At 43.6% G+C, this 13,799-nt stretch overlaps 1 protein-coding gene across 1 annotated transcript in view; it reads left to right on the forward strand.

Annotated features, from left to right (window-relative positions):
- The window catches only part of IL34 (interleukin 34), a 699,141-nt gene extending 687,926 nt beyond the window's left edge, over positions 1–11,215 (forward strand). Inside the window, exon 7 of the transcript XR_015302449.1 lies at positions 11,101–11,215. The gene's annotated coding sequence lies outside the window, so the exon portion shown is untranslated. The remainder of the gene's footprint in view (positions 1–11,100) is intronic.
- The last annotated feature ends 2,584 nt before the right edge of the window (positions 11,216–13,799 follow it).

Raw genomic sequence — 13,799 nt, forward strand, 5'->3', positions numbered from 1 at the left:
AGGAACACTGTATAAAATGTACTAAAATGTGCTAAAACAAATAAAAACCTAGCAGAAATGGTGATATCATCATCGGTATATAGGGGTCTCAGTCCCTGGGTTGACCCCCAGATTGCAGAGGTGAGTGGTTATTACGTAAAAAGAGTGCGTACATCGTAAATAAAACTGCTGGCTAAAGTACCTATGTATAAGTGGCATTGCCATGACAGAAGTCAACAATTATACCCACACCTCAAGAAAACAGGCGGTAAACAAGAATAAAATCTCTTCCCCAGGTCTACGCAGAGTTGGATCTTAAAAACTATGCCCACTTTAGCAACCGCGAGAGGGAAAAAACAATGGGTTCCAATGTATCAGATTTTAATAGATGTTAGGCCTCTAAATACTGCCTTACACCCAAATTACGGCACAGTGGAAGAATACACTTCGACCTCAGGATTTTAAATCTATGGTAGACAAACAAGAAATGTGCCTCAGTTTCGAAGATCTTGTGACGGAAGGGACATCCCCCAGCTCCCCTGTTTTTTCCCCATTTGACTGAAAAGGCCTTAACTTGCAATGTGCCAAGTGTAAAGAGAATGTATAGGGTCTTGGTTTCTGGAGGTCTCATTCTGTCAAAAAGACATCAAATTTCTGGCTACATTTGAAGGTTAAAGTGTATCAATCACGCCATCCAACTTGGACTCGCGCCAAACTACCTGTAGCATATGGTCCCAGTAAACCCCCTTTATCCAGTTAGCTGTATTTTACCCCATTGTTCTGGGATCTTCCCACACCTCCTCTATCTTTAACAAGGAACACAGAGCTTTTACAGGTTTCAGCCAAGGTGTGGTGCAATACTTGTCTACCAGAATTAGATCCTCAAGAGCAGCTCTAGAAGGAGTCCAAATTCTGACCAAATAGAGCAGAATTTTAAGTTGGCAATGTAGTCAATCCTTTTCAAATTGAAATCCCACTTCAAGAGAATTTGAGGTGTGCTACCAGGGGCGTCCAGGAGAGATCTAAAAATGCATGTTCGAGGCATGTGAGCTGTAGATCACATGCTTTGCATACTCCTGCCATCTAGTGTTGGGTCCGGATATTTGCAAGTTGATTTTCTTCGAAGAAATCTTTCCATTCACAAGGTAAGGTGACTCCTCCTTTCTGTGATTGTGCGCATGGGTATCGACTCCATTGTTAGATTGTTTTTTTCCGCCATCGGGTTCAGAGGTGTATTGCTGCGCTCCGTTTCGGAATCGGTCCTCGGGTTCCCTTGGGTGCGCAATTCACTCTACCCTCAACGGTATTGTTTTCAAACGTGTTTCCTGTTTGACTCGACCATCAAGAAATCTCCATTTCGAGTGGAATTTCGGGGTCGGCCTATCCGCGTCGGTCCGACTCCTTGTCGATGGAATGGACTCCGTTCAAATTCTGCCCCCTGTGTCACACGAAGTATCCGTGTAGGGACTTACATCAGGTGTGTAACTTGTGATTGTTCCATGAGCACAAAGAACAGGACTGCGACACGTGTCGATCCTTCAGATCGAAGAAAACTCTCGGTGATCGCCAGGCTCGATGTCGCGAGATGCAGCAGCAGCAGTTAGACGACACACCGTATCTCTTCTTCGAAGTCTCCGTGCAAGAGGAGGTCTCAGCGGCCAAAGAAGAACATGCTTCAGTGGCGTCTGACTCCGAATCAGAGTTGCAGATTATCCTCGAGGATGACGATATGCTGCATGGACAAGGGGACGTAAGTACTGAAGACAACCCACCGTCCCTAAAAAATCTAGGGCTTCAGCACCACCTCTGCCTTCAGGCCAAGGTCTAGGGAACCGAGGGGGTCTTGGCTCCTAACTACAGCAAGGCTGAACCAATATACTACGCAATAAACTCTACACTTGCCAGTGCTGGAGGACTTGTTACATACACACTATTCAACTATATAGTGTACATGACAAAGACATGCACACCTGCTTTATGAATTGCAGTTTTTTATTTTGTTTCTTTTGTAACCTAATTTTTAGGTCTGCATCATTTTTTGATTTTATGCATGGGAATACAAAACATTCTATGTACATATATATACAAACAACACAAAATATACAAGTGATTAGGTATGTACAAAAAATTCAACAACTTCCATACAACTCATTCATGGCCTTCCATTCATACAAAACATACACACTGGTCCCAGTGTCAAGGAAAATCTTTAAGTTCAACAAATGTAAAGTCCGTTTTTTAGTCTACTTCAGATTGAATTTTAACTTTTTAGACAAAAAAGAAAACAAAGCAGTCATTTATCGTGTTCCCCTAGGGGTTTCCTTGGGGAGGACTCTAGGAAATGACCTGGGACCTGGTCGGTCGACGCGTTTCGAGCCCTGTAATTATCAGGGTTCTCTTCAGGACCTCACATTAACTGAAAGGGAAAGGAACAAACTGATAAATTTATGTTCTAAGGGTTCAAGACCTTATCTACAAACAACCCAGTCTCAGCCTACCTCTAATTTGGGTCATGGCTCCAAAAAAGGTATTCCGTGATGCAGAAAGGGTGGAAAGGAGGGAGGGCTGGAACAAGTTGGAAAAGAAACGATAAGTGTACTACATTTAAACATTCACGTTCATCTAGTTTAGGTTACATGATGTGATGCTCCTACCTGTTCTAGGAAGGTTGTCACTGTCGTATTTAATCTGCAAGAAAGGCAGAGGGGAGGACCGTTAGTGCTCACTGTCTAACGTATGGAATCGTGACTAGATCGATATAAGTCACCATGGGCGTGTGCTTACCCGTGACGGAGTGAAACTCCGTGTTAAAGAAAAAGTCGGCTACTGCTCCTGCCGGAGTCTGAACTCCTGGTGACGTGGTACAAGTGATTCGTGGTCTGAAAGAGACTACATGGAAAGCGTGAGGGAGCCGTTTAATGAATCCGCGTTATCTAATGCTAAACGGAGGACGCGGGGGAGCGGTAGTTCGCCGTTCTTACCATTTATTTCAATGCCGCTTAGGAAAAATGCTGCGCTGATTCTCGCTCCTTCCTCTTCGGTCTGGTGAGACTGAATGAGCCTTCTACCACTACTTCGCTGTGGGAGTGGCTAGGAAACTAAGGATTCTGGGAATTGTAGTCTTCATGATTTTTCAGAAGTTTTTACGCGTTGGGTTTGTAGATTTCAGACAGTTCGTTCAGTCCATTCACTGCTGCATCATATTTCATTATGAGCAGCGCTTCTCTTTGGTTTAATCTTGATTCAATGTTGCCACCTCTTGGGTCATTTTCAATTTTTGAGATTACAGTCCACTTCAACTTGGTTTTGTCATGTTTCATGGTGATCCAGTGGTTGACCAATGGTGCATTTTCTACTTCCCTGCGTATCCTAGACTTATGTTGGGTGATACGTTGCCTGATTTCTTGCGTAGTTTTGCCTATATACAGCTTTGGGCAAGGGCATATTATTGCGTACACAACGTTCTTGGTCTTGCAATTTGTGAACGTATCATGTTTCCAAGTAATGTTGTTAAAAGAAAATACTGACTCTTCAATTGTCTCTTCACAGCAGGTACATGATCCACATTTGTGGTGTCCGGTGATGGGTGGGAAGCCGAACAAGCTCCTCAATGTCGGGCCTTTCTCATTAGGTAGGGCAGCTCTCACAATGTGATTCGCCACACTTTTTTCTTTCTTGTGTGCAAACAAGGGTGGTGTTTTTAAGTCCTCGTGTAAACCTTTTATTAGGTGCCAATTTGATGTGATTAATTTCTTCAATTGATTTGAAGCCGGGCAAAACGTGGATACGCAAACTATCCGTTTCTGTTCCTTTTTGGGCTTTTTCTGCAGGAGGGATTCACGTGGCGTCCACCAAGCTCTCTTCAGTGAGTTTTTTAATAGCTTGCTGGGGTACCCTCGTTGGAGGAGTCTATCTTTGAGTTGGTTGGCATGTTCGAAATAATCTTCCTTGCGTGAACAATTCCTGCATACTCTCAGGAATTGGCCGAAGGGTAAATTTTGCTTCAGGCCGCGTGGGTGGTTGCTTGAATAAAGCAATGCTTTATTCCTGTCGGTCGCTTTTCGGAAAAGTGTTGTCGCAAGTCCTCCTCCAGCACTGGCAAGTGTAGAGTTTATTGTTCAGGCCAAGGTCGGCACCGAGCAGAGGTTTCTAATGCTCCGCCTTCCGGCTCAGCATCAAAACACTCTGACAAGCCTTCCAGCTCAGGACTGAGTCGGCCAAAACCCACTTCCCAGCCAAAACCTTCGGGCTCTAAGCACAAAATGGGCCCTGAGCCGAAACCTTTGACACCAAAACCAAAGAAACATTCTTTGGAGCTGAAATTTTTTGTGCCAAAAGGTCATTTCATCCCGAAAGCTTCGATGCCGAAAATTAAAGAGATGCCCGTACCGCAAACAGATCCAACCATGGAAGTTGTACCACCCAAGTCGGATCAGAAACAGAAAAAACTCTATATTAATTCTGATACAGGACATATTCAAGCTAAACCGCAATCCAAACACAAGCTTCCTGATGACAGCAGCTCTTATAAGATTACATTGAAGAGGAAAGATGTGGGTACTAGTCTTCTCCACACACTACAATCTCCTCTTCCTCCCTCTCCACCACAGCTTGATCCTTTACACATTACACCTCGTCAGTCTTCTCTACCTTACCCTGATATAGGTGATACTGATGATGACACACAGTTACCAATAGATCCTTGGACGGATTATACTATTGATCCTCCACAGGAACAGACCCAGATCTTTACCCTGCCAGACCATCTCCACCTAATGACAACATCAGGAGCTCATTGCTAGTGCTGCACAGTACCATGGGGTGGAGGTCCATAAAGAGTCCTTAGAGGAGGATTTTCTCTTTGAAACTCTAGGTACACATAAGTCCAGTCAGACACTGCCTATGCTTAAGGGTATGTTAAGACACACACACAACATTTTAAAGATCCTGTACATGCTAGGATCCTCACTCCTAGAGTAGATCAGAAATACAAACCTTCCCCAACAGACCCTATTTTCATTAAGGGACAGTTACCACTTGATTCTTTAGTAGTATCCAATGCCCTACAGCAAGCTAATTCTCAAGTGTCTGGGGATGCTCCTCACCCAGCTAAAGAGTCAAAACTGATTGATACTTCTGGCAAATGTGTAGCTGCACAAGCAGCTCATCATAGGCGTATTGCTAACACGCAAGGTCTCCTAGCAAAATATGATCGGTCCCACTGGGACGAACTAGAGCAATTACTACAGTTTCTCCAAGATGAGCATAAGGCCAAATCTCAGGATTTAGTTCAAGAAGGCAAACTAATTTTTCAACACTTCCATTAGATGCACTCTAGATGCGGCTGATACTGCAGCTAGAGAGGTAAATACTAGCATTCTACTCTGGAGACATACCTGGTTTCGTATTTCAGTTTTCAAACCTGAAGTCCAGCAATCCATTCTCAACATTCCTTTTGACAAGAAACATCTTTTTTGGCCCTGAAGTTGATCAAGCGCTCAAAAAAATGAAAAAAGACACCCCTACACAATGCAGCGACACAAACTCTGTTAAACATTCCTAAATATAGTCACATGTCTGGTGCCAGTAGAACTCTACACTGGCTCCCAGTCAAACAGAGAACTGAGTTCAAGGCACTCTGCCTGGTTCACAAAGCCCTATATGAGGGTGGTCCTAATGAATACCACAAATTATTCCAATGGCATGCCCCCCGTCGGGTGTTAAGATTGTTCCTAGAGTGAATAAAATCAGAAGGGGAGCCAGATGTATCTCATTCATGGCATCTAACCACTGGAACGTACTTCCCCTCAACATTAGGCTAATCCCATCCAGCTCTCAGTTCAGGAAGGAGGTCAAAACATGGCTTTTTCCCCCCTCATAGCTATCAAGCGCTTCCTGACTCTCGACCTCTGCTCTCTCTTGCTTCCTCTAGCACCAAGACGCCCCAGCATTGGTGCACTTTAAAATCCCTTTACTTACTAACTTACACCGGTGCAGCAAAATTTATGGGAGCTCTTCAATCTCCCTCTAACAGAGGTTCCTTTCTGCGCTCCTTTTACAGGGAAGGCTCCAAATCCACAAGGACAGATCAAAATATTTCCTGTTACAAAAATATTTCCCAATCATCTTTTACAAGAGGATTTTTCAGAGGAGGTTATAGGGGAAATAGTCCCAGGGGCAGAGGTAAAAACACCACACCCCTCAATTCCCCATCCCCAAATAAGCAGTGACTTCCCCACACTTCCCTCTGACTATTCCACACCTGTCGGAGGAAGACTTCAAGACTTTCTCCTCATTTGTGAATCAATAACAACCGACAAATGGGGAATTGTAATTATCCAACAACCCTCCAAACATTCCACCTCAATATCACAAATTGTCACCAGACCACCAGCACTTGCTTCAACAAGAAGTACAATCTCTATTACTCAAAGGGGCTATAGAACCAGTCCCACTTCAGTACCAAAGGCCGGGGGTTTATTCCCTTTACTTTCTAATTCCCAAAAAGGACAGCTCATTAAGACCTATTCTAGATCTCACAGAGTTAACCAAACACATACTGTCAGAGAACTTTCACATGGTGACTCTTCAACAAGTACTTCCCCTTTTACAGTAAGGCGACTTTATGTCTACTCTAGATCTAAAAGACACCTACTTTCACATTCTAATTTATCCAGCTCATCGCAAATACCACAGATGTGCAATAGCAGGCAAACATTACCAGTTCAAGGTACTTCCATTTGGTGTCACCCCGGCCCCCAGGGTGTTCACCAAATGCCTTGCAGTAGTAGCTGTTAATCTCAGGAGACAGGGTATCCATGTCTTCACTTAAAGGGGTGACTGGATTATCAAAGCAGGCACTTACCAGCACTGTATACTACATCTACTTCATCAGTTGGGTTTCACAATCAATGCACAGAAATCTCATCTGTGCCCTGCACAAGTGCAGTCTTATCTAGTAGCTTCCCTCAACACTCTCAACGCTCTAGCCTCTCCCAATGTAGCCAGGATTTGCAATATTCAGTCCACAATACTACAATTTCAACCCAATCAAACATTACCAGCCAGAGTTTTTAAGCAACTGCTGGGAATTATGGCATCCTGCATTACAATCGTACCTCACGCAAGGCTTTACATGCGCCCTCTGCAGGATTGTCTAGTGCGTCAGTGTAATCAGTCACAGGGTCAATTAACTGATCTAAGGTTGGTAGACGGCTGCACCCATTGCTCTCTGCAGTGGTGGAATCCTCAAAACTTCAAAAGGGCGGCCCTTCATAGACCCGATTCCACACTCTCTACTGACAGCAGATGCATCTTTAACCGGTTGGGGTGCCGATCGCCAATATCACACAGGCTGTGGTAAGATAATCACAAACGTCTCCACATCAACTACCTGGAACATCTAGTGGTTTTCCTAACACGCAAAGATTTCACACTCACCTTCTAGTCAAAACTGTCCTAGTCTGCACAGACAACATGACAGCGATGAAACAGGGAGGGACACACTCTTTCCAGCTGTGTCGCCTTGCACAAAGCATTTGGAATTGGGCAATTCATCACAGAATTTATCTCCTAGCAGAACACCTTCCAGGAGTAGACAATCAAATTGCCGAACTGCTCATCAGACACAGGCAGCAAATTTACGAGTGGGAATTTCATTCCCAAGTTCTTCTTCTCTATTTTCAACATTGGGGGTTTCCATATATAGATCTTTTTGCCACAGTATACAACGCGAAATGCGCAAACTTCGCATCCAGGTTCCCACATCATCTATCCAAAGGCAATGCTCTATGGATGAATTGATGAGGGATATTTGCCTCCACTTTTCTGCCTCTCCCACTAATTCCATTATTGGTTCGGAAGCTCAGACAAACATCGCTCACACTATTCTTAGTAGCTTACTTGCAAAATAGACAACACTTATCTCTATTCAGAGTACCAGTGATCAAAGCCTTCATGGAAGGATCAAAAAGGCTAATACCACCAAGAGTTCCACCTGCACCAGATTGGAACTTAAACATGGCCCTTACAAGACTAATGGGTCCACCTTTTGAACCAATGCATAAATGTCAGTTACATTTCCTATCATGAAATATTTCCTTCCTCATAGCAATAACCTCACTAAGGAGAGTTGGTGAACTTCAGGCATTAACTATACAAGAGCCTTTCTTTCAACTTCACAAAGATAGGATTGTTCTGCAAACCAATCCTAAATTTCTCCCTAAACTAGTGTCTGCCTTCCATATCAATCAGTTGAGTTACCAGTGTTCTAGCGTCAGAATGATATTGTAGCAGAAAGAGCTATACACTCACCTGATGTTAGACGAGCTATACTATATTATGTACAAAGTACAAAAAACTTTCTAAACTATTTGTTGCTTTTTTGCCACCACACAAAGGCAATCCCCTATCTGAGTCAGGTATTGCTAGATGGATTGCAAAATGTATCCAAACTTGTATGCCAAAGCAAAAAGAACTTTGGGAATACCCCCTAGAGCACATTCCACTCACAAAATAGGGGCTGCTATGGCCTTCTGTCAAGCTCCGTGGCGCGCGTCGCCTTTAACGGTCTCCGTGCTTGAACACGGAGCAGAGACCCGGCCGCCATTCCCTGTCAGCGGCCGGGGGCGGCGCTTGAGGGATATTTAGGACGGGATCCACGCTGGTAACGCGCTTCGTGTTCCAGTTCAGATCCCGCCAGGCCTCCCACGAATTCAACATTCCCCAACTACCTGTCTCTGTGCTAGATCTCCGGCTTTCAGTTTCGATTGCTCGTGGTGCTGTTGGCTTCCTGTTATGCTCTTCTGCTTCCTGGGTCCTCGGGTGTTCTTCCGGTGCTAGTTGTTTTGCTGCTCTTCTCCGGTCAGGTTATTTTGTTACAAAGGAGCTCCAGTTAGAATAAACCCTTTTGCATCCTGGTTCTGCAAAAATAAGAATTAGGCAAGGGGTTTTAAAGCATCACAGTATCTTTGTTTATTTTTGGATACAACAGCTTTATTTTTGATAGAGGAACAGTACTTATCTGATGGTCCTGTGTTCCTTTGCGCATTTCTGGTGATTCTTTTGTTTTCTGGTCTCTATAGAGAAAGAAGACATATTAGTATTATAAAAGATTCCAGTTCTTCGTCAGTACAAGTTGCATAAGTTTTGATCCATGCTTTTTTCCCTTTTTTCCCTGTATCTCCTCCTGCTTAGGGGAATACGTTTTTGGGTTTTTCCCTGCGTATAGGAGGAACGGGTATATTTTTTGTTTTGCTTGAGGGGTCTTCCATTCATATGGTGATTATAAACAAGGTCAGTAGCCTATCTTTCTTTCTTTTTTCACATGCTAAGTTATGCAGTCCTATTACTTATTGACCCTTGTCCATCCTTCTAGATAGTGGGGGTGTTCTATCGTCCCTTGGAGCTGTTTCCTCACACATATTGGCTTCTTTCATCCAAGGTATCCCTTAAGAATAAGGAGGGATATATAGCTAGCCTGCTTGTATTCATACTTAGTACTCACCTTGTGCTTTCTTCTTTAGGGTTCTAGAAGACTCTCTCAGAAGATCCAGCGGACGTCTACCCCTTCTTCCTTTCCTTGTTTTGTTTTCATTCTTCCCCACCTTCCCTCTTTTGCTTTGACTTAGTTGGACGAAGTAGGCAGGTGAGGGAAGTTGGGGTCTAGCCTTATGTTCATCCATGTTGTCCCTGCAGTAAACTCAGGTGAGCCCTTACATCTTCTTAGGGAATATTCCCCTAGTCGACATCTGTAAGGCAGCAACATGGCCTACACCGCACACATTCACCAAACACTATTGTGTAGATGTGTTAGCAAGACAACAGGAAAATGTAGGCCAAGCAGTACTTAAAACACTGTTTCAAACAACTACTACCACTAAAGGTTATCCACCGCTTTGGGAGTATACTGCTATATAGTATATGCAAAGCATGTGATCTACAACTCACATGCCTTGAACGGATAATGCTACTTACCCAGTAAGCATCTGTTCTTGGCATGTAGAGCGGTAGATTCACATGCGCCCACCCGCCTCCCCGGTCTCCTATAGATGTTGTAGTTCTCAATTTACATTCATATACAGGGACATCTCTATTCTACACTCACTAACTCCATTCTCACCCTCTGCGGGAAAACAATCTGACAATGGACTCTGTGCCTATGTGCACTATCACCGAAAGGAGGAGTCTCCTTAACTCGTGAATGGAAAGACTTCTTCAAAGATAAACAACTTGCAAACATCCGGACCCAACACTAGATGGTAGGAGTATGCAAATCATGTGAATCTACAGCTCTACATGCCAAAGACATATGCTCACTGGGTAAGTAACATTATCCTCTCTGAGCGTTTCAGCTGTCCACCATCCCCATAGCTCCTGATTTCTGCTCCGTGCAATGCTCCTGCAGGGGACCTCTAGTGCTGGGGATACTGCCCTACTGGATGTTGATATAAATCTTTTTATAATGGCCGCAGAACTGTGCCAAAGAACTGCATTTCTTTTTGACAACAGGAGATCCCAACAGAGCGTGTCTGTGAGCCTTACCCCTTGATAATTACAATTCCTGACTTACTCAATGGAATAACCATCTACAATCAGTTTATTCCTTGATGTACGATGGGGATTTAATGCCATAAACATAGTCTTCCAGTATTTCCAGCCCCCTGGACTTGTTAAACCGCAGTAAATAATTCTGCAGTTGCTGCAGACCCATGGGTGTCCGGGCAATACTAAGATGCAGTCAGCAAAAAGCCATATGGGGATACAAGTACCAGCTAATTTAGGAGCATCATGCCAGCATTTGTTCAATAGTTTCACTACTTCATTCAGGACTCACCCTTGTCTCACCTCCCTCTTTATGGGTATCTTAGTGGTCAACTCCCTTAGGCATTCTACCTGACCTGTGAGTAACTGCCTGATGGTAATTTAACTAGAATATGAAGAAGGTCTTATGAAATTCCATACCTGCCCAGCACCTGCCATAAAAATGTTCTAGGTACTAAATCAAAAGCTGCCCTCATGACCATGAAGGCACCATCTAAATGATCCTTATTGATGAAAATATATTTCCAACAGATGATCATGAAGTGGAACACCTGATCTATAGTGCTTGTCTTCTTACAGGAACCTGCCTGCAAACTCAACAGGACCTGATTTTCAGCCATCCAATCCTACAACTGAACTAGTGCTTGCCTCCAGAATATCTTCTGTGTATTATCAATAAAGCTGAGTGGCCCTTAATTTGCAGTACTGTCTTTTTTCCCCTTCTTGTAAATCGGAACTATAATGACGCCATGCCATGACGCCGGGATCTCCTCCCCGCTAGCTATTACATTACTAAGCCTATTAAAGTAGGGGACCCAAATGTCTGGCTCTGAATGAGACAGATCCCCAGGTATACTATCAGGGTAGGGGCTTTTACTTTTGTCATTAAAGTCTGAATGTACTAGGGCCAGGATTTGATGCCTAAATGCCCTTGGGCAAGGAATCACAGGTAACCTATTCCTCTTGTTGGCTCCTTAGGGAGGGGGCGAATGTATTCTTAGTAGTGATCCACATACCTGTAATGTTGTCCCTGTAATAGTATTCCCCACTTTCCCTATCCATTGGGTGCACCCAGAGTCAGGGAGGCCTCAGGTACCAGTGCTTTGTGCAGCCTGTTGAGATAGGTAACACCAGTGGGTTCCGATTACATCCTGTCTTTACTATACTCAATGTGTTGAAGCCTCTAGGGCCGCTTGAGAGGTTAGATTGTGTGGTCTCATGTGAGTAATGTTTGACTCAGTTACCTGGAATGTCTTGGTTGGTGCAATCCTCCTGATGTGGATCCCGTCTTGTTTGCCCCAGTGTTAGTGCACCCTGCACCAGCTTCATGGATGCCTCAATTAAAGAAGTGTTTGACACACAGTCTAGTGTCTGATACACTGATCTAAGCTTTTGCACGCTGATCTAGTATTTGGTATTCTGATCTAGTGTCTGGCTAAGTGATCTTGTGTCTGGCACACTGATCTAGTTTGTGGCACACATATCTAGTGTGTGACACACATATCTAGTGTGTGGCACACATATCTAGTGTCTGGCACACTGAGCTAAGCTTTCGCACGCTGATTTAGTATTTGGTATTCTGATCTAGTGTCTGGCTCAGTGATTTTGTGAATGGTACACTGATCCGGTGTGTGGCACACATATCTAGTGTCTGGCACACTGATCTAAGCTTTGGCATGCAGATCTAGTATTTGGTATTCTGATCTAGTGTCTAGCTCAGTGATCTTATGTCTGGCACACTGATCTTGTGTCTGGCACACTGATCTATTGTTTAGCACACATATCTAGTGTCTGGCACACTGATCTAGTCTTTGGCATGCCGATCTAGTATTTGGTATTCTGATCTAGTGTCTAGCTCAGTGATCTTATGTCTGGCCCACTGATCTTGTGTCTGGCACACTGATCTATTGTTTAGCACACATATCTAGTATCTGGCATACTGATCTAGTCTTTGGCATGCCGATCTAGTATTTGGTATTCTGATCCATTGTCTGGCACAGTGATCTTGTTCCTGGCACACATATCTAGTGTGTGGCACAAATATCTAATGTCTGGCATACTGATCTAGTCTTTGGCATGTCGATATAGTATTTGGATTTCTAGTCTAGTGTTGGGCACTGTGATATTGTGTCTGGCACACTGATCTAGTGTGTGACACAAATATCGAGTGTCTGGCATACTGATCTAGTCTTTGGCATGTCGATCTAGTATTTGGAATTCTAGTCTAGTGTTGAGCACTGTGATATTGTGTCTGGCACACTGATCTAGTGTGTGACAAATATCTAGTGTCTGGCATACTGATCTAGTCTTTGGAATGACGATCTAATATTTGGTATTCTGATCTATTGTCTGGCACAGTTATCTTGTGTTTGGCACACTGATCTAGTGTGTGACACACATATCTAGTGTCTGGCGTACTGATCTAGTCTTTGGAATGACGATCTAGTATTTGGTATTCTGATCCATTATCTGGCACAGTGATCTTGTTCCTGGCACACATATCTAGTGTTTGGCACAAATATCTAATGTCTGGCATACTGATCTAGTCTTTGGCATGCCAATCTAATATTTGGTATTCTGATCTATTGTCTGGCACAGTGATCTTGTGTCTGGCACACTGATCGAGTGTGTGACACACACATTTCTAGTGTCTGGCATACTGTTCTAGTCTTTGGCATGCCGATATAGTATTTGGTATTCTGATCCATTTTCTGGTACAGTGATCTAGTGTCTGGCACACTGATCTAGTGTGACACACATATCTAGTGTCTGGCATACTGATCTAGTCTTTGGCATGACGATCTAGTATTTGGTATTCTGATCCATTGTCTTGGCACAGTGATCTTGTTCCTGGCACACATATCTAGTGTGTGGCACACATATCTAGTGTCTATTGTACTGATCTAGTCTATGGCAGGCCTCTAGTATTTGGAATGTTTTGGTTTTTTTTTTAATTTTTGAAAACCTTTATTGTGCATTAGTAAAAGAACAAATACGGGCCCACAACCATCAGGCCGGCCTCGGATACTCTTGAAGCACCAGTGCATGCAATACGGCGACACAGTAACACATTATTGCAATAAGCAAGCATTTAAGAGTTACACTGTAGATCGTCGTGATACCATGTCCCAGGAGCAATGAAGGTTTATTTTAAATTTTTTGTTGCAGCTATTAAAGTTCGACTTTTTTTGTGTTTACATAAACAATAGACTAAGAAAGCGGAGTTCGTGCAGGTGTAACGTGACATTAGCGACAAATTTACCACGTAAGTCAACTAC

The sequence above is a fragment of the Lissotriton vulgaris genome, chromosome 12 (assembly GCF_964263255.1).
Source record: "Lissotriton vulgaris chromosome 12, aLisVul1.2, whole genome shotgun sequence".
NCBI classification, from domain to species: domain Eukaryota; kingdom Metazoa; phylum Chordata; class Amphibia; order Caudata; family Salamandridae; genus Lissotriton; species Lissotriton vulgaris.